Below are 23170 nucleotides of genomic sequence, written 5' to 3' on the forward strand. Positions count from 1 at the left end.
AGTGGTTTTGGGCTCCTCAGAGCAACCACCATCTCTAGAAGCTTTTGGCTGCATGGTTTTGTGTTCCAAACTTGTTTAGAATAGAGCTTGTGTATGACCAGGAAAACCGTCCTAGGCTGGCCGGGCTCCTGGAACTCCCGGTCGGCCGCCTCACAACGGACACCCGCCTAACCCCTCTCAGGCTGTCCAGGCTCCTGGAACTCCCGGTCGGCCACAGGACAGCAGGACACCCGCTAACTTTACCCCTCGTCGCTCCAGCAACCATGTGCCCGAGAGCTCCGCTCTTTTGGGGATTAGTAGCCCCTAGGGAGGACAAGATGTGGACAAATTACCGGAGGGGAGCTCCTTTGGGAACTGGGGGTTTTGAGAGTGTAAATATGGTAGTCCAGCGCTAAGATAATCCCTATGCTGTTATCCGAATAGAGGGTCTAACCAGCCCCCAAGAGAGAGTCAAAGATATAGAGTGATGGATACAGCGCCAAAAAAGGCCTAGGGGTCGGTATACACACAGAAAGTAAGAAAGAGAAATTTTATTTATTACAATAAAAAATCCTTACAAGAAGAGATTTTGAATATACTAATATAAAAAAGATTAAAACGGAAGCATAAAAATATAATTAAGAATGATGTCTATGCTGCGTGATGAACAACTTCTCCCTACATGGGAGATTCTAAGGCAGATATAGAAATAGATGCATAAAAAACAAATTACAAATTGAGGTCTGTACTCAGTGAAATACCAGCTGTAGCCTATTAATATGTATAGATACAGAACCTGTATAAAATATTATCTAAAATGCTAGCACACAATCATAGAAAGTAGGTAAGTAGCAGCTAATTACTGGGTAAGGTATACCAGTAAAAGACTGGACGTGGCGGCTGATTAATAAAGTGCAAGGTGTGGCACGATAGTAAACAGCTAACAATTATGGATCCATAATCTGATAGTATAACCGTGGTGTGCTGCGTGCTGAAATGGGATTAAAACATGTAGTGCTGAGAGAGGATAATAAATCAAAATAAATATAACACCACAGTGCAAAACACAATGCTCTCGCAAAATGTTTCACAAAAAATAAATAAATAAAAATAATAGCTATATATACACAAATGGCAATGTACGTTGGGGAATACAGTGAAATTATCAAGTGGTGAAACAATGAAAAACAAATGTCACATAAATTCAAGAAGTGAATGCAAGTGAAAAAAAGCAAAAAGATAATAAAAATCAGTAAAAAAATGAAAAAATAAAAATCAAAAATTGTTGTTCAACAAAGGTTCGTGAAAAAATAGTGTTAGTGAAAAATAGTGTTAGTGAAAAATAATAACAGTCACTTTGTTATCCAAATGCAAAAAACTCCAAATCAATTCAAAGCATAAAAATTCAAGAGGTGTATATGTAGAAACCTTGGATCCAAATGAATCCTTGGTGGCAATCAGCTGCTCCTTTAACGTCCCAGTAGATTCCTAAAATCAAAATTAGAACATAGCGTAACACAATTTATAAGTACTCAAAATAATGGAAAGGTGCTTACCAATGGGTCTACGCATTTCGGTCCTCAGTGGACCTTTATCAAGACTGATACATTGGTAAGCTAAGCACCTTTAAATAGGGGTATCATTTGGGGGACCGGATATGGCTTAGGATAATACCACTTCCGGTTTTGTAACTCGTAACAATACCAAATCGTTGTGGTCAAAACAATTTTATAATGTATACAATAGGTATCTTAGTGTACTGTATATAAAAGAGTTGTATGCAGAATTTTTGCTTAACTTTTAGTTTTATTGCAAAGCCCGGAATCGTGATGTCACTTCCGGTGCACAATCCTAGGTGTGTCAGTATAAACAAACCTGACGTCATTTCCGGCTTATACATTTTAACAGAGATGATAAGTTAAGCGTAGCTCTGTTATGAACTGATTCACAGCAACTTGTTCAGACAACAGTGACACAGGACCATCCCATGTCACCTATGAAATTATATTAAAATATATATCGCTGATCCCAAGTGCATAAACATAAACAGAGCGCAACGTCATTTCCGGTTTACGGATTTAGCAATGATAATTAATTGAGCCTTATTTCATTGTTTAGAACGTTAATCTAAAACACCATTTATTTTTAACTTTTAAATTTTAGAACAATCTGTTGATTAAACAGTGGCCTAAAACCAGCTTGTTCACTTATGGATTGCTGGACATATACGAGATCTGGACTGTTTGATTGGTCGTGACATCACGACCCATTGGGATGTATTCTATTGGTTGCTCACGGGGGTGTGTACATAATACCTATCCTGATTGGTTAAACCCTATTAATCAGCCTCATAGGTATCTTCTAAAACAGGTCTTCAGTTGTACAGTTTTCTTGACACTTTACAGTGTCACACTGTCATTAAGAAAGGAGACAGCAACGGAATTTATCCAGTTGTAATCTGATTACGCTACATACAGATCATAAAAATAAAAACGTTGCAATAAAACATTGCGATAAACCACTGCAATAAAACACTGATATTTCATCTATGTGATCAAACTAAGAACTAATCGTACAGACTACTCCTAACAGACAAAAAAAGTGTAAATAAGTAAACACAGAGGGGAAGAAAGAAGGGCATATAATCTATTCTTTAAATCTTGATAATGTCTGGGTAGGGTATTTCTTCCTTAACGTTATTACAGATAAGGGTACTAGGGTACTTGATCACTCTTATAATAGTGGGGAACATAATTTCACGCCAGGTAGCGACACATTTTAACTTGTTATTAAAATATTTTTAAATATTTATTAAAAAACTCGATATTCAAAAATCCTAACTGAATATTATAGCTGACTTGATACTGTGGAAGATTGAAAAGATCCCTACTATTATCTAGTGTATAGTCTCATTGAGGTAGGATCTATTTTAGCCTATATGGGACTTAATGTATGGTTAAGGTCACATATAGAGATTTTTTTTAAAAGTTATAAGCGATACAAACAATAACCAATTTTGGGTTAGTTCCCTGATCTCTTAAGGTGGAGGGAGGCAATTGTAGAAGATTGCAGGGGTCCTTACTAATATCTAATGTGTGGTCTCTTTGGAAGTAGGATCTAATATAGCCTATATGGGACTCTATGTATGGTTGAAGTCACATATAGGGATTTTTAGAAGTATATAGGAGATATAGACGATAACCAATTCTAGGTTAGTTCCCTGACTTCTTAAGGTAGAGGGAGGCATCTTGAGGTCAATGCCTCAGTCAGGGCAAGGTATCTACATTAAATGTATATAAGAAGAGGAGAGTTATGTATAAGCAGAGATTGATGAACTACTCGGAAAAAAAACGAATGGAACCAGAAGAGGATTTTAACAGATCAAAGTTGTGCAGAAAGATTGTTACAAAACAAGGACATTTTCCTTTGTTATAGATAACGAAAGGGCATACCATTGTTCATTGTATGTCCAAAATAGGATGATTTAGACTATAAAACAGAGGGGTATGTTTTAGCTGTCAGTCTTCAGATGTTCAAAATATAAGTGAGGTCTTTAATGGTGGTCTTAATGTGAAAGGGGATAGGATGGGTGGGTATAGAATCATAAATGGACAAAAGAATGAATACCTCTTTACTAATTGAAGAGGTGGGTAAGGTCCTCTCTATTGTTTAGACCTTTCGGATGTAAACAGTCTAATAGGAAGATCCATTTGGATTTGGCTTTGAGAAGGGTTTTTTCAAAGTCCACTCCTCTCCAGTTTTTAATTACTTTTTGTATGCCCATAAACTTTATCTCTTGTATTTTGCCATTGTGTTTATTGGCAAAATGCTTATAGAGTATTGTGTCTTTATTCTGTTTTTCAATCAACAGTAGGTGCTCCCTTAACCTGTCTCTGAGGCTTCTTGAGGTCTGGCCGATGTACTGAAGGCCACAGGAGCATTCCATGAGATAGATGATCCCTGTGTCCTGGCATCTGGTAAGGTCCTTAATAGTAAATTATTCTCCAGTCTGAGTTGATTTAAATGTTTTGGTCTTAACCCCTCATCTGCATGCTTTGCAGGTGGGACAAGGGAAAAAACCTTTAATTGGTTTCCCCTGTATACCTTGCGTTTTAGGTTTTTGCTTGCGTAGCAGACTTGGAGCTAATTTGTTTTTAAGATTCCCTGTTTTTTATATACAAAGTTTGGTTGATCAGGGAGTTTATCTCCAATGATATCATCATTTTTCAACAGGTGCCAATGTTTCTTGAAGATTTTTTCCATGATGTGCCGATTGCTACTGTACTCCGTAATCATTGGTACATTGAGTACTCCTTCTGTCCCAAATTTCTTCCTCTCTTTGTATTTTGTTAATTCCTTTCTTTCCACCTTTCTTACTTCATCTATCTTAAGGTCCAGTTCTTCCTCCTTATAGCCCCTTTCCATAAACTTTTCTTTTAGACGTATTGCTTGCTTTTCCCATGTTTTGATGTTAGAACAATTTTTCCGTACCCTTAGGAGTTGGCTTTTGGGGATGTTGTTTTTCCACTTTTTGAGGTGGCAACTCTCATAGTGTACATAGTTGTTGCTATCAACTGTTTTAAAATATGTGGAAGTTTCCCATTTAGATCAAACAGAGAAACCCAACAACAGTACTCAGCCACACCGGGCTGTAATGAATCAATATAAATGGACCAGTGCAGAGTCTCCGGTAATAAGTGACACTTCTTATAGCAGTTATACGGTAGAATAACTCACCCCACTCTGACCTGACCAGTCAACCACTTGACAGTATCGCTGCCCAAAGTACAGCCGCCTCTGTGCCGCTTCCGAAGATCCAAACTTCAATTGAGCGGCTCACAGGGCCTCAGCTGTAGTCCGTGTGCTCATCGGCTTGAGTGTGGGTGTGTAGCTATACGTCACAGGTATTCCTCCAATAGCAGGAGTTCTTTTCCGGAGGTGCTGCAAACTTTGATCCGCTCCAGGCTGTAGCATCAGCTGATGGGCCGGTAAAAACTGGAATGATCATCAAATTCAAAAGGAGACACCGACATCCATCTTATAGGTAAAATCTTGTAAGCTTTATTGTGCAATCATAAAAACGAAAAGACAACACAGCAAATGTACTAGAGTCAGACGTGGGCGCAGCACACAGGCATACGCGTTTCGGAAAGAGATTCCGTAGTCACAGCCTGACATGCTACCCCACACACCTGTTTAAAAACCCCATGGGCTAGTCTAATAGGTTAAAACAGGAACTACCCCCATAGACTCTATCCAATAGGACACTAGATAGCAAATGCAGCAATGATCCTAATTAACACTTCATTATCTAAGTTACCAGCATGTCTGCTATACACAAAAAACAGTCCTAGCAATAATAGAAATGCATGTAAACAGACATATTCGTATAATTAAATAGCAGTCATAATCCTAATGCGAAAAAGTTAATCATATTAGAAATGTAGCACAAGGGAGATGATATAGCTACAACATAACTTGAGAAACATTAAACATGGTGATAAAATAAAAGCAATTAAGCAGATGATTAAAAGGGAAAATACTGGGCACATAAGTAAGGTGTAAGTTGGTCACACCAATATTTACATAAGGATTTCATTTTAAGGGGAACAGGTATTTAAAAGACAAATTCAGGTAAGCAAATAATGTATACTATCGTATACAAAAAAGATATATATGTATTTATGTATCAGAAAAGCTCACTAGGTACAATGTATGGATACTGTCATGAGTGCTAATAGATTTGTAAATATAATCAAGGGTGTACAGAGCAAATGTTGGCAGAATATTATTCCCAGTGATTAATAATATCGAACCTGGAATTCAGACCTTTGGGTAGTCTGCTTTCAAGGGTAAATATCCAATATGCTTCCCTTCTTGCCAATATTGTATCCATATCACCGCCCCTAAGGGGCCTAAGGATCTTTTCTATAGCACACCATGAAAAATATCTTAAATCGTTATTATGAAAAGAGCCAAAGTGTTGTACTATTGGAGTGCTAGCCCTGTTGATTTTAAATGATGACAAATGTTCCCGTATTCGAGTATTTAGGTCCCGTGAGGTGAGACCTACATACTGTAATTTGCACTGAGAGCATTCAATAAGGTAAATGGCATATTCCGTGGTACAGTTCATACATGTATCAATGTCATATCTCTTGTTGGTGACAGTACTAGAAAAATTCTTAGTCACATCAACATACTCACAAGGTTTACACTTGCGCCGACCACATTTGAACATGCCAGTATGCCTTAGCCAAGATGATTGACTCTCAGTTTTGCTCTTCAGTAACGTGGGGGCCAGCAGATTTCCCAATGTTGGGCTTCTCCTATAGGAGCACCTGAGCCCGTTCTTAACAGTATTAACTAGCTTATCGTCAGCTGAAAGAAGAGGGAAGTGTTTACGGACTATCTTGCAAATATCCTGATACTGTATACTATGATTGGTGACAAAAGTCAATCCTTTGAAATCATTATTTTTGGAAGATTTCATATTTAACAGATCCCTTCTTTCTATAGTGCTGACAGCAGCTTTAGCCCTTTTTACCACAGCTTTGGGGTACTTCCTTTCTAGGAGTCTCCTTTCCAGATCAACTGATTCTTGTTTGAACTGTTGAAAACTCGTACAATTTCTCCTCAACCTAGTGTATTCCCCTTTGGCAATAGCATATGGAACATGCTTGGGGTGGCAACTCGTGCCTTGAAGGAGTGAATTGCCTGAGATGGGCTTCCTATAAACGGTAGATTCTATCTTACCATCGGGATTACCCCTCAGTGTAATATCAAGATAATTTATAGTATGTGGATTAAATTCACAGGTAAATCTCAGGTTAAGATCATTGCAATGAAGGTATTCCAAAAACAGGGGAATACTGTCCTCACTTCCTGTCCAGATGAAGATAAGATCATCTATATACCTCTGATATAGAGAAATATGAGATCTATAAGTATTATTATCTCCAAAGATGTGGTAAAATTCCCACCATCCTAAAAATAGATTTGCATATGAGGGGGCGAACTTCGCCCCCATGGCGGTACCACATCTCTGGAGATAATAAGTATCTTCAAATTTGAAAAAATTGTGTGTTAATAGGAATGTGAGTACCTTAAGAATGAAATTCTTAAGGCAATGATCGTAATCTGTGAAATTGTCTAGAAAAAAAGTTACAGCTTCCACTCCCTTCTGGTGGGGGATGCTAGAATATAGAGAGACAATGTCAATTGTCATCCACTTACTAGACTCAGTCCATTCAATGTGCTCAAGTATATTTAGGATATGCTTTGTGTCACGAACATATGATAAGAGAGACATAACTATAGGTTGGAGTATATTATCCAGCCATTGAGAAAGGTTTCCCAATAGTGACTCAACACCACTAACAATTGGGCGACCTTTTACATCTATGAGAGATTTGTGAGTCTTAGGGAAGTGATGGAACAGTGGTGTCTTCGGATTATCCACAAAAAGGAATTCAGCTGTATTGCTATCTATACACCCTTGTTCCATACCTTCATCCAAGAGATGTTTGAGTTCATTTTTGTACTCGTTGGTAGGATCCCTTCCTAGAATAAGGTAGTCATGTTCATTATTCAATTGTCTGAGACCTTCAGCTATATATTTTATTCGGTCCATTACTACAACCATTCCACCTTTGTCTGATTTCCTGATAACCAAATCCTGATTGTTTCTTAGAGAAGTCACTGCTTCTTTTTCAGACAAAGATAGATTGGACTTGTATCAGAGGTATATAGATGATCTTATCTTCATCTGGACAGGAAGTGAGGACAGTATTCCCCTGTTTTTGGAATACCTTCATTGCAATGATCTTAACCTGAGATTTACCTGTGAATTTAATCCACATACTATAAATTATCTTGATATTACACTGAGGGGTAATCCCGATGGTAAGATAGAATCTACCGTTTATAGGAAGCCCATCTCAGGCAATTCACTCCTTCAAGGCACGAGTTGCCACCCCAAGCATGTTCCATATGCTATTGCCAAAGGGGAATACACTAGGTTGAGGAGAAATTGTACGAGTTTTCAACAGTTCAAACAAGAATCAGTTGATCTGGAAAGGAGACTCCTAGAAAGGAAGTACCCCAAAGCTGTGGTAAAAAGGGCTAAAGCTGCTGTCAGCACTATAGAAAGAAGGGATCTGTTAAATATGAAATCTTCCAAAAATAATGATTTCAAAGGATTGACTTTTGTCACCAATCATAGTATACAGTATCAGGATATTTGCAAGATAGTCCGTAAACACTTCCCTCTTCTTTCAGCTGACGATAAGCTAGTTAATACTGTTAAGAACGGGCTCAGGTGCTCCTATAGGAGAAGCCCAACATTGGGAAATCTGCTGGCCCCCACGTTACTGAAGAGCAAAACTGAGAGTCAATCATCTTGGCTAAGGCATACTGGCATGTTCAAATGTGGTCGGCGCAAGTGTAAACCTTGTGAGTATGTTGATGTGACTAAGAATTTTTCTAGTACTGTCACCAACAAGAGATATGACATTGATACATGTATGAACTGTACCACGGAATATGCCATTTACCTTATTGAATGCTCTCAGTGCAAATTACAGTATGTAGGTCTCACCTCACGGGACCTAAATACTCGAATACGGGAACATTTGTCATCATTTAAAATCAACAGGGCTAGCACTCCATTAGTACAACACTTTGGCTCTTTTCATAATAACGATTTAAGATATTTTTCATGGTGTGCTATAGAAAAGATCCTTAGGCCCCTTAGGGGCGGTGATATGGATACAATTTTGGCAAGAAGGGAAGCATATTGGATATTTACCCTTGAAAGCAGACTACCCAAAGGTCTGAATTCCAGGTTCGATATTATTAATCACTGGGAATAATATTCTGCCAACATTTGCTCTGTACACCCTTGATTATATTTACAAATCTATTAGCACTCATGACAGTATCCATACATTGTACCTAGTGAGCTTTTCTGATACATAAATACATATATATCCTTTTTGTATACGATAGTATACATTATTTGCTTACCTGAATTTGTCTTTTAAATACCTGTTCCCCTTAAAATGAAATCCTTATGTAAATATTGGTGTGACCAACTTACACCTTACTTATGTGCCCAGTATTTTCCCTTTTAATCATCTGCTTAATTGCTTTTATTTTATCACCATGTTTAATGTTTCTCAAGTTATGTTGTAGCTATATCATCTCCCTTGTGCTACATTTCTAATATGATTAACTTTTTCGCATTAGGATTATGACTGCTATTTAATTATACGAATATGTCTGTTTACATGCATTTCTATTATTGCTAGGACTGTTTTTTGTGTATAGCAGACATGCTGGTAACTTAGATAATGAAGTGTTAATTAGGATCATTGCTGCATTTGCTATCTAGTGTCCTATTGGATAGAGTCTATGGGGGTAGTTCCTGTTTTAACCTATTAGACTAGCCCATGGGGTTTTTAAACAGGTGTGTGGGGTAGCATGTCAGGCTGTGACTACGGAATCTCTTTCCGAAACGCGTATGCCTGTGTGCTGCGCCCACGTCTGACTCTAGTACATTTGCTGTGTTGTCTTTTCGTTTTTATGATTGCACAATAAAGCTTACAAGATTTTACCTATAAGATGGATTTCGGTGTCTCCTTTTGAATTTGATGATCATTCCAGTTTTTACCGGCCCATCAGCTGATGCTACAGCCTGGAGCGGATCAAAGTTTGCAGCACCTCCGGAAAAGAACTCCTGCTATTGGAGGAATACCTGTGACGTATAGCTACACACCCACACTCAAGCCGACGAGCACACGGACTACAGCTGAGGCACTGTGAGCCGCTCAATTGAAGTTTGGATCTTCGGAAGCGGCACAGAGGCGGCTGTACTTTGGGCAGCGATACTGTCAAGTGGTTGACTGGTCAGGTCAGAGTGGGGTGAGTTATTCTACCGTATAACTGCTATAAGAAGTGTCACTTATTACCGGAGACTCTGCACTGGTCCATTTATATTGATTCATTACAGCCCGGTGTGGCTGAGTACTGTTGTTGGGTTTCTCTGTTTGATCTGTTTGTTATTGGGTATACCCTGGATGTACCAACACCTAACACAGACTGTTCAAGCCTCCAGCCTGCTACTTTCTGCTCAGCTATGGAGACAACACAGCACACTTTTTATTCATTGCTGCCAGCTACTGCACGCACTACTAATCTTACTGACTGTGAACTGATTTTCTCAGAGGATAAGAGCATACTGGCATTAAGTACTTTATTCGAACTCCTGGAAAAACTTTTGATAAAAGAATCTAAATTACAGTGGGACATTTGGACCCTCGAAAAGTACAAAAGTTTGAGTATGATACCAAGGGGACTACGGGTCTTTAAATTCCCCACGTTTGATGTGGACACTAATGATAAGGAATTCATAGACTCATGGAATAATGTACTAACTGACTGCTCCCTGAGACTTATGATGCTATTATTGATTTATAAAAACAAACAATTAGAGTCTTTAAGAATAGAAATTAATGATTTGCAAGTAGAACTGAATAGACGATCTAGTAATCCTGATTTTGCTAAATTTGATAAAATATTGAGGGAACTGATTGCTAAGGGAAGGTCTGAAGTTATGGAGAGAAAACATACTAAGTTCATTAGGGACAAATACGACTATGCTAATAATTGTGTATATATATGGAACAAGAAATCTAGAGGGAACTCTAGATCTAACCAACCTAGATTTGGGAGGAGGAGAAGGGCTAATAATAAAAACAAACAAAACAGAAATAATAATAATAATTCATCTAAAAATGTTACCTTCTCTGGGAGCGATACTGACTATTCCAGTGATGGTGATAAACCAGCTGATGTTACTCAAGATACACATTCTATCACATATCAAAATGATGAACCTCAAGCTGCCATTGCGGCAGGTCCACATCTTGTATATGAGGATAATACTAATAATGCTACTAACACAGTGAGACCAAAGCAGGCTGTTTATATGGAGACTCCGCACATTACATCTAGACCTGACAACTCTGTACTAGAACAGGTTTTTCCACAGGTACAGGGAGGCATAGCGGGGGGGGGGGAAGAGGCACTCACATTACCAAACAGAATCCGGTCATGAAAATCAATCAGGACAAATATCAGCTGAGGGAACCGAGACCCCAAACAAAGTACAAATAGTAGGAAATGTGGTCAACCTGTCATCTTTCTCACTCAATGATACACACTATAGAGTATTAAATTTGGGGCTAAATTTTGCACCTAATAACGATTTTGATTTGTTTCAAACTATAATTGATATCAACAGACTAGTTAGGAACATAACTCTGAGAAAACATTTCTCAGATGATGTCAGTACTATGGAACAGGATTTTACGCCTATGAATAGGGAAAGTGACATTTCTACTAATAAATATAATTTCTCTGAGAATTGTGATATTGTCTCACTACAACAATTACAGTTAGACAATATATCTGAACATGACACTAGGAGCAGAGGCCCTACCCTTAAGAAAAAATCTCGATTTTATCCCATACAAAGTAGGGGTAACATTGTAGAAATCTTCCACTCAAGAGTTGAAAATGATTTGGTTGAATTGAAAGCTAGACGGTCCAACTACAAGTCCAATCTATCTTTGTCTGAAAAAGAAGCAGTGACTTCTCTAAGAAACAATCAGGATTTGGTTATCAGGAAATCAGACAAAGGTGGAATGGTTGTAGTAATGGACCGAATAAAATATATAGCTGAAGGTCTCAGACAATTGAATAATGAACATGACTACCTTATTCTAGGAAGGGATCCTACCAACGAGTACAAAAATGAACTCAAACATCTCTTGGATGAAGGTATGGAACAAGGGTGTATAGATAGCAATACAGCTGAATTCCTTTTTGTGGATAATCCGAAGACACCACTGTTCCATCACTTCCCTAAGACTCACAAATCTCTCATAGATGTAAAAGGTCGCCCAATTGTTAGTGGTGTTGAGTCACTATTGGGAAACCTTTCTCAATGGCTGGATAATATACTCCAACCTATAGTTATGTCTCTCTTATCATATGTTCGTGACACAAAGCATATCCTAAATATACTTGAGCACATTGAATGGACTGAGTCTAGTAAGTGAATGACAATTGACATTGTCTCTCTATATTCTAGCATCCCCCACCAGAAGGGAGTGGAAGCTGTAACTTTTTTTCTAGACAATTTCACAGATTACGATCATTGCCTTAAGAATTTCATTCTTAAGGTACTCACATTCCTATTAACACACAATTTTTTCAAATTTGAAGATACTTATTATCTCCAGAGATGTGGTACCGCCATGGGGGCGAAGTTCGCCCCCTCATATGCAAATCTATTTTTAGGATGGTGGGAATTTTACCACATCTTTGGAGATAATAATACTTATAGATCTCATATTTCTCTATATCAGAGGTATATAGATGATCTTATCTTCATCTGGACAGGAAGTGAGGACAGTATTCCCCTGTTTTTGGAATACCTTCATTGCAATGATCTTAACCTGAGATTTACCTGTGAATTTAATCCACATACTATAAATTATCTTGATATTACACTGAGGGGTAATCCCGATGGTAAGATAGAATCTACCGTTTATAGGAAGCCCATCTCAGGCAATTCACTCCTTCAAGGCACGAGTTGCCACCCCAAGCATGTTCCATATGCTATTGCCAAAGGGGAATACACTAGGTTGAGGAGAAATTGTACGAGTTTTCAACAGTTCAAACAAGAATCAGTTGATCTGGAAAGGAGACTCCTAGAAAGGAAGTACCCCAAAGCTGTGGTAAAAAGGGCTAAAGCTGCTGTCAGCACTATAGAAAGAAGGGATCTGTTAAATATGAAATCTTCCAAAAATAATGATTTCAAAGGATTGACTTTTGTCACCAATCATAGTATACAGTATCAGGATATTTGCAAGATAGTCCGTAAACACTTCCCTCTTCTTTCAGCTGACGATAAGCTAGTTAATACTGTTAAGAACGGGCTCAGGTGCTCCTATAGGAGAAGCCCAACATTGGGAAATCTGCTGGCCCCCACGTTACTGAAGAGCAAAACTGAGAGTCAATCATCTTGGCTAAGGCATACTGGCATGTTCAAATGTGGTCGGCGCAAGTGTAAACCTTGTGAGTATGTTGATGTGACTAAGAATTTTTCTAGTACTGTCACCAACAAGAGATATGACATTGATACATGTATGAACTGTACCACGGAATATGCCATTTACCTTATTGAATGCTCTCAGTGCAAATTACAGTATGTAGGTCTCACCTCACGGGACCTAAATACTCGAATACGGGAACATTTGTCATCATTTAAAATCAACAGGGCTAGCACTCCAATAGTACAACACTTTGGCTCTTTTCATAATAACGATTTAAGATATTTTTCATGGTGTGCTATAGAAAAGATCCTTAGGCCCCTTAGGGGCGGTGATATGGATACAATATTGGCAAGAAGGGAAGCATATTGGATATTTACCCTTGAAAGCAGACTACCCAAAGGTCTGAATTCCAGGTTCGATATTATTAATCACTGGGAATAATATTCTGCCAACATTTGCTCTGTACACCCTTGATTATATTTACAAATCTATTAGCACTCATGACAGTATCCATACATTGTACCTAGTGAGCTTTTCTGATACATAAATACATATATATCCTTTTTGTATACGATAGTATACATTATTTGCTTACCTGAATTTGTCTTTTAAATACCTGTTCCCCTTAAAATGAAATCCTTATGTAAATATTGGTGTGACCAACTTACACCTTACTTATGTGCCCAGTATTTTCCCTTTTAATCATCTGCTTAATTGCTTTTATTTTATCACCATGTTTAATGTTTCTCAAGTTATGTTGTAGCTATATCATCTCCCTTGTGCTACATTTCTAATATGATTAACTTTTTCGCATTAGGATTATGACTGCTATTTAATTATACGAATATGTCTGTTTACATGCATTTCTATTATTGCTAGGACTGTTTTTTGTGTATAGCAGACATGCTGGTAACTTAGATAATGAAGTGTTAATTAGGATCATTGCTGCATTTGCTATCTAGTGTCCTATTGGATAGAGTCTATGGGGGTAGTTCCTGTTTTAACCTATTAGACTAGCCCATGGGGTTTTTAAACAGGTGTGTGGGGTAGCATGTCAGGCTGTGACTACGGAATCTCTTTCCGAAACGCGTATGCCTGTGTGCTGCGCCCACGTCTGACTCTAGTACATTTGCTGTGTTGTCTTTTCGTTTTTATGATTGCACAATAAAGCTTACAAGATTTTACCTATAAGATGGATGTCGGTGTCTCCTTTTGAATTTGATGATCATTCCAGTTTTTACCGGCCCATCAGCTGATGCTACAGCCTGGAGCGGATCAAAGTTTGCAGCACCTCCGGAAAAGAACTCCTGCTATTGGAGGAATACCTGTGACGTATAGCTACACACCCACACTCAAGCCGACGAGCACACGGACTACAGCTGAGGCCCTGTGAGCCGCTCAATTGAAGTTTGGATCTTCGGAAGCGGCACAGAGGCGGCTGTACTTTGGGCAGCGATACTGTCAAGTGGTTGACTGGTCAGGTCAGAGTGGGGTGAGTTATTCTACCGTATAACTGCTATAAGAAGTGTCACTTATTACCGGAGACTCTGCACTGGTCCATTTATATTGATTCATTACAGCCCGGTGTGGCTGAGTACTGTTGTTGGGTTTCTCTGTTTGATCTGTTTGTTATTGGGTATACCCTGGATGTACCAACACCTAACACAGACTGTTCAAGCCTCCAGCCTGCTACTTTCTGCTCAGCTATGGAGACAGCACAGCACACTTTTTATTCATTGCTGCCAGCTACTGCACGCACTACTAATCTTACTGACTGTGAACTGATTTTCTCAGAGGATAAGAGCATACTGGCATTAAGTACTTTATTCGAACTCCTGGAAAAACTTTTGATAAAAGAATCTAAATTACAGTGGGACATTTGGACCCTCGAAAAGTACAAAAGTTTGAGTATGATACCAAGGGGACTACGGGTCTTTAAATTCCCCACGTTTGATGTGGACACTAATGATAAGGAATTCATAGACTCATGGAATAATGTACTAACTGACTGCTCCCTGAGACTTATGATGCTATTATTGATTTATAAAAACAAACAATTAGAGTCTTTAAGAATAGAAATTAATGATTTGCAAGTAGAACTGAATAGACGATCTAGTAATCCTGATTTTGCTAAATTTGATAAAATATTGAGGGAACTGATTGCTAAGGGAAGGTCTGAAGTTATGGAGAGAAAACATACTAAGTTCATTAGGGACAAATACGACTATGCTAATAATTGTGTATATATATGGAACAAGAAATCTAGAGGGAACTCTAGATCTAACCAACCTAGATTTGGGAGGAGGAGAAGGGCTAATAATAAAAACAAACAAAACAGAAATAATAATAATAATTCATCTAAAAATGTTACCTTCTCTGGGAGCGATACTGACTATTCCAGTGATGGTGATAAACCAGCTGATGTTACTCAAGATACACATTCTATCACATATCAAAATGATGAACCTCAAGCTGCCATTGCGGCAGGTCCACATCTTGTATATGAGGATAATACTAATAATGCTACTAACACAGTGAGACCAAAGCAGGCTGTTTATATGGAGACTCCGCACATTACATCTAGACCTGACAACTCTGTACTAGAACAGGTTTTTCCACAGGTACAGGGAGGCATAGCGGGGGGGGGGGAAGAGGCACTCACATTACCAAACAGAATCCGGTCATGAAAATCAATCAGGACAAATATCAGCTGAGGGAACCGAGACCCCAAACAAAGTACAAATAGTAGGAAATGTGGTCAACCTGTCATCTTTCTCACTCAATGATACACACTATAGAGTATTAAATTTGGGGCTAAATTTTGCACCTAATAACGATTTTGATTTGTTTCAAACTATAATTGATATCAACAGACTAGTTAGGAACATAACTCTGAGAAAACATTTCTCAGATGATGTCAGTACTATGGAACAGGATTTTACGCCTATGAATAGGGAAAGTGACATTTCTACTAATAAATATAATTTCTCTGAGAATTGTGATATTGTCTCACTACAACAATTACAGTTAGACAATATATCTGAACATGACACTAGGAGCAGAGGCCCTACCCTTAAGAAAAAATCTCGATTTTATCCCATACAAAGTAGGGGTAACATTGTAGAAATCTTCCACTCAAGAGTTGAAAATGATTTGGTTGAATTGAAAGCTAGACGGTCCAACTACAAGTCCAATCTATCTTTGTCTGAAAAAGAAGCAGTGACTTCTCTAAGAAACAATCAGGATTTGGTTATCAGGAAATCAGACAAAGGTGGAATGGTTGTAGTAATGGACCGAATAAAATATATAGCTGAAGGTCTCAGACAATTGAATAATGAACATGACTACCTTATTCTAGGAAGGGATCCTACCAACGAGTACAAAAATGAACTCAAACATCTCTTGGATGAAGGTATGGAACAAGGGTGTATAGATAGCAATACAGCTGAATTCCTTTTTGTGGATAATCCGAAGACACCACTGTTCCATCACTTCCCTAAGACTCACAAATCTCTCATAGATGTAAAAGGTCGCCCAATTGTTAGTGGTGTTGAGTCACTATTGGGAAACCTTTCTCAATGGCTGGATAATATACTCCAACCTATAGTTATGTCTCTCTTATCATATGTTCGTGACACAAAGCATATCCTAAATATACTTGAGCACATTGAATGGACTGAGTCTAGTAAGTGGATGACAATTGACATTGTCTCTCTATATTCTAGCATCCCCCACCAGAAGGGAGTGGAAGCTGTAACTTTTTTTCTAGACAATTTCACAGATTACGATCATTGCCTTAAGAATTTCATTCTTAAGGTACTCACATTCCTATTAACACACAATTTTTTCAAATTTGAAGATACTTATTATCTCCAGAGATGTGGTACCGCCATGGGGGCGAAGTTCGCCCCCTCATATGCAAATCTATTTTTAGGATGGTGGGAATTTTACCACATCTTTGGAGATAATAATACTTATAGATCTCATATTTCTCTATATCAGAGGTATATAGATGATCTGCTTCCTGCAGGAAGTGAGGACAGTATTCCCCTGTTTTTGGAATACCTTCATTGCAATGATCTTAACCTGAGATTTACCTGTGAATTTAATCCACATACTATAAATTATCTTGATATTACACTGAGGGGTAATCCCGATGGTAAGATAGAATCTACCGTTTATAGGAAGCCCATCTCAGGCAATTCACTCCTTCAAGGCACGAGTTGCCACCCCAAGCATGTTCCATATGCTATTGCCAAAGGGGAATACACTAGGTTGAGGAGAAATTGTACGAGTTTTCAACAGTTCAAACAAGAATCAGTTGATCTGGAAAGGAGACTCCTAGAAAGGAAGTACCCCAAAGCTGTGGTAAAAAGGGCTAAAGCTGCTGTCAGCACTATAGAAAGAAGGGATCTGTTAAATATGAAATCTTCCAAAAATAATGATTTCAAAGGATTGACTTTTGTCACCAATCATAGTATACAGTATCAGGATATTTGCAAGATAGTCCGTAAACACTTCCCTCTTCTTTCAGCTGACGATAAGCTAGTTAATACTGTTAAGAACGGGCTCAGGTGCTCCTATAGGAGAAGCCCAACATTGGGAAATCTGCTGGCCCCCACGTTACTGAAGAGCAAAACTGAGAGTCAATCATCTTGGCTAAGGCATACTGGCATGTTCAAATGTGGTCGGCGCAAGTGTAAACCTTGTGAGTATGTTGATGTGACTAAGAATTTTTCTAGTACTGTCACCAACAAGAGATATGACATTGATACATGTATGAACTGTACCACGGAATATGCCATTTACCTTATTGAATGCTCTCAGTGCAAATTACAGTATGTAGGTCTCACCTCACGGGACCTAAATACTCGAATACGGGAACATTTGTCATCATTTAAAATCAACAGGGCTAGCACTCCAATAGTACAACACTTTGGCTCTTTTCATAATAACGATTTAAGATATTTTTCATGGTGTGCTATAGAAAAGATCCTTAGGCCCCTTAGGGGCGGTGATATGGATACAATTTTGGCAAGAAGGGAAGCATATTGGATATTTACCCTTGAAAGCAGACTACCCAAAGGTCTGAATTCCAGGTTCGATATTATTAATCACTGGGAATAATATTCTGCCAACATTTGCTCTGTACACCCTTGATTATATTTACAAATCTATTAGCACTCATGACAGTATCCATACATTGTACCTAGTGAGCTTTTCTGATACATAAATACATATATATCCTTTTTGTATACGATAGTATACATTATTTGCTTACCTGAATTTGTCTTTTAAATACCTGTTCCCCTTAAAATGAAATCCTTATGTAAATATTGGTGTGACCAACTTACACCTTACTTATGTGCCCAGTATTTTCCCTTTTAATCATCTGCTTAATTGCTTTTATTTTATCACCATGTTTAATGTTTCTCAAGTTATGTTGTAGCTATATCATCTCCCTTGTGCTACATTTCTAATATGATTAACTTTTTCGCATTAGGATTATGACTGCTATTTAATTATACGAATATGTCTGTTTACATGCATTTCTATTATTGCTAGGACTGTTTTTTGTGTATAGCAGACATGCTGGTAACTTAGATAATGAAGTGTTAATTAGGATCATTGCTGCATTTGCTATCTAGTGTCCTATTGGATAGAGTCTATGGGGGTAGTTCCTGTTTTAACCTATTAGACTAGCCCATGGGGTTTTTAAACAGGTGTGTGGGGTAGCATGTCAGGCTGTGACTACGGAATCTCTTTCCGAAACGCGTATGCCTGTGTGCTGCGCCCACGTCTGACTCTAGTACATTTGCTGTGTTGTCTTTTCGTTTTTATGATTGCACAATAAAGCTTACAAGATTTTACCTATAAGATGGATGTCGGTGTCTCCTTTTGAATTTGATGATCATTCCAGTTTTTACCGGCCCATCAGCTGATGCTACAGCCTGGAGCGGATCAAAGTTTGCAGCACCTCCGGAAAAGAACTCCTGCTATTGGAGGAATACCTGTGACGTATAGCTACACACCCACACTCAAGCCGACGAGCACACGGACTACAGCTGAGGCCCTGTGAGCCGCTCAATTGAAGTTTGGATCTTCGGAAGCGGCACAGAGGCGGCTGTACTTTGGGCAGCGATACTGTCAAGTGGTTGACTGGTCAGGTCAGAGTGGGGTGAGTTATTCTACCGTATAACTGCTATAAGAAGTGTCACTTATTACCGGAGACTCTGCACTGGTCCATTTATATTGATTCATTACAGCCCGGTGTGGCTGAGTACTGTTGTTGGGTTTCTCTGTTTGATCTGTTTGTTATTGGGTATACCCTGGATGTACCAACACCTAACACAGACTGTTCAAGCCTCCAGCCTGCTACTTTCTGCTCAGCTATGGAGACAACACAGCACACTTTTTATTCATTGCTGCCAGCTACTGCACGCACTACTAATCTTACTGACTGTGAACTGATTTTCTCAGAGGATAAGAGCATACTGGCATTAAGTACTTTATTCGAACTCCTGGAAAAACTTTTGATAAAAGAATCTAAATTACAGTGGGACATTTGGACCCTCGAAAAGTACAAAAGTTTGAGTATGATACCAAGGGGACTACGGGTCTTTAAATTCCCCACGTTTGATGTGGACACTAATGATAAGGAATTCATAGACTCATGGAATAATGTACTAACTGACTGCTCCCTGAGACTTATGATGCTATTATTGATTTATAAAAACAAACAATTAGAGTCTTTAAGAATAGAAATTAATGATTTGCAAGTAGAACTGAATCTAGTAATCCTGATTTTGCTAAATTTGATAAAATATTGAGGGAACTGATTGCTAAGGGAAGGTCTGAAGTTATGGAGAGAAAACATACTAAGTTCATTAGGGACAAATACGACTATGCTAATAATTGTGTATATATATGGAACAAGAAATCTAGAGGGAACTCTAGATCTAACCAACCTAGATTTGGGAGGAGGAGAAGGGCTAATAATAAAAACAAACAAAACAGAAATAATAATAATAATTCATCTAAAAATGTTACCTTCTCTGGGAGCGATACTGACTATTCCAGTGATGGTGATAAACCAGCTGATGTTACTCAAGATACACATTCTATCACATATCAAAATGATGAACCTCAAGCTGCCATTGCGGCAGGTCCACATCTTGTATATGAGGATAATACTAATAATGCTACTAACACAGTGAGACCAAAGCAGGCTGTTTATATGGAGACTCCGCACATTACATCTAGACCTGACAACTCTGTACTAGAACAGGTTTTTCCACAGGTACAGGGAGGCATAGCGGGGGGGGGAAGAGGCACTCACATTACCAAACAGAATCCGGTCATGAAAATCAATCAGGACAAATATCAGCTGAGGGAACCGAGACCCCAAACAAAGTACAAATAGTAGGAAATGTGGTCAACCTGTCATCTTTCTCACTCAATGATACACACTATAGAGTATTAAATTTGGGGCTAAATTTTGCACCTAATAACGATTTTGATTTGTTTCAAACTATAATTGATATCAACAGACTAGTTAGGAACATAACTCTGAGAAAACATTTCTCAGATGATGTCAGTACTATGGAACAGGATTTTACGCCTATGAATAGGGAAAGTGACATTTCTACTAATAAATATAATTTCTCTGAGAATTGTGATATTGTCTCACTACAACAATTACAGTTAGACAATATATCTGAACATGACACTAGGAGCAGAGGCCCTACCCTTAAGAAAAAATCTCGATTTTATCCCATACAAAGTAGGGGTAACATTGTAGAAATCTTCCACTCAAGAGTTGAAAATGATTTGGTTGAATTGAAAGCTAGACGGTCCAACTACAAGTCCAATCTATCTTTGTCTGAAAAAGAAGCAGTGACTTCTCTAAGAAACAATCAGGATTTGGTTATCAGGAAATCAGACAAAGGTGGAATGGTTGTAGTAATGGACCGAATAAAATATATAGCTGAAGGTCTCAGACAATTGAATAATGAACATGACTACCTTATTCTAGGAAGGGATCCTACCAACGAGTACAAAAATGAACTCAAACATCTCTTGGATGAAGGTATGGAACAAGGGTGTATAGATAGCAATACAGCTGAATTCCTTTTTGTGGATAATCCGAAGACACCACTGTTCCATCACTTCCCTAAGACTCACAAATCTCTCATAGATGTAAAAGGTCGCCCAATTGTTAGTGGTGTTGAGTCACTATTGGGAAACCTTTCTCAATGGCTGGATAATATACTCCAACCTATAGTTATGTCTCTCTTATCATATGTTCGTGACACAAAGCATATCCTAAATATACTTGAGCACATTGAATGGACTGAGTCTAGTAAGTGGATGACAATTGACATTGTCTCTCTATATTCTAGCATCCCCCACCAGAAGGGAGTGGAAGCTGTAACTTTTTTTCTAGACAATTTCACAGATTACGATCATTGCCTTAAGAATTTCATTCTTAAGGTACTCACATTCCTATTAACACACAATTTTTTCAAATTTGAAGATACTTATTATCTCCAGAGATGTGGTACCGCCATGGGGGCGAAGTTCGCCCCCTCATATGCAAATCTATTTTTAGGATGGTGGGAATTTTACCACATCTTTGGAGATAATAATACTTATAGATCTCATATTTCTCTATATCAGAGGTATATAGATGATCTTATCTTCATCTGGACAGGAAGTGAGGACAGTATTCCCCTGTTTTTGGAATACCTTCATTGCAATGATCTTAACCTGAGATTTACCTGTGAATTTAATCCACATACTATAAATTATCTTGATATTACACTGAGGGGTAATCCCGATGGTAAAATAGAATCTACCGTTTATAGGAAGCCCATCTCAGGCAATTCACTCCTTCAAGGCACGAGTTGCCACCCCAAGCATGTTCCATATGCTATTGCCAAAGGGGAATACACTAGGTTGAGGAGAAATTGTACGAGTTTTCAACAGTTCAAACAAGAATCAGTTGATCTGGAAAGGAGACTCCTAGAAAGGAAGTACCCCAAAGCTGTGGTAAAAAGGGCTAAAGCTGCTGTCAGCACTATAGAAAGAAGGGATCTGTTAAATATGAAATCTTCCAAAAATAATGATTTCAAAGGATTGACTTTTGTCACCAATCATAGTATACAGTATCAGGATATTTGCAAGATAGTCCGTAAACACTTCCCTCTTCTTTCAGCTGACGATAAGCTAGTTAATACTGTTAAGAACGGGCTCAGGTGCTCCTATAGGAGAAGCCCAACATTGGGAAATCTGCTGGCCCCCACGTTACTGAAGAGCAAAACTGAGAGTCAATCATCTTGGCTAAGGCATACTGGCATGTTCAAATGTGGTCGGCGCAAGTGTAAACCTTGTGAGTATGTTGATGTGACTAAGAATTTTTCTAGTACTGTCACCAACAAGAGATATGACATTGATACATGTATGAACTGTACCACGGAATATGCCATTTACCTTATTGAATGCTCTCAGTGCAAATTACAGTATGTAGGTCTCACCTCACGGGACCTAAATACTCGAATACGGGAACATTTGTCATCATTTAAAATCAACAGGGCTAGCACTCCAATAGTACAACACTTTGGCTCTTTTCATAATAACGATTTAAGATATTTTTCATGGTGTGCTATAGAAAAGATCCTTAGGCCCCTTAGGGGCGGTGATATGGATACAATATTGGCAAGAAGGGAAGCATATTGGATATTTACCCTTGAAAGCAGACTACCCAAAGGTCTGAATTCCAGGTTCGATATTATTAATCACTGGGAATAATATTCTGCCAACATTTGCTCTGTACACCCTTGATTATATTTACAAATCTATTAGCACTCATGACAGTATCCATACATTGTACCTAGTGAGCTTTTCTGATACATAAATACATATATATCCTTTTTGTATACGATAGTATACATTATTTGCTTACCTGAATTTGTCTTTTAAATACCTGTTCCCCTTAAAATGAAATCCTTATGTAAATATTGGTGTGACCAACTTACACCTTACTTATGTGCCCAGTATTTTCCCTT

The sequence above is a fragment of the Bombina bombina genome, chromosome 12 (assembly GCF_027579735.1).
Source record: "Bombina bombina isolate aBomBom1 chromosome 12, aBomBom1.pri, whole genome shotgun sequence".
Classification (NCBI taxonomy): domain Eukaryota; kingdom Metazoa; phylum Chordata; class Amphibia; order Anura; family Bombinatoridae; genus Bombina; species Bombina bombina.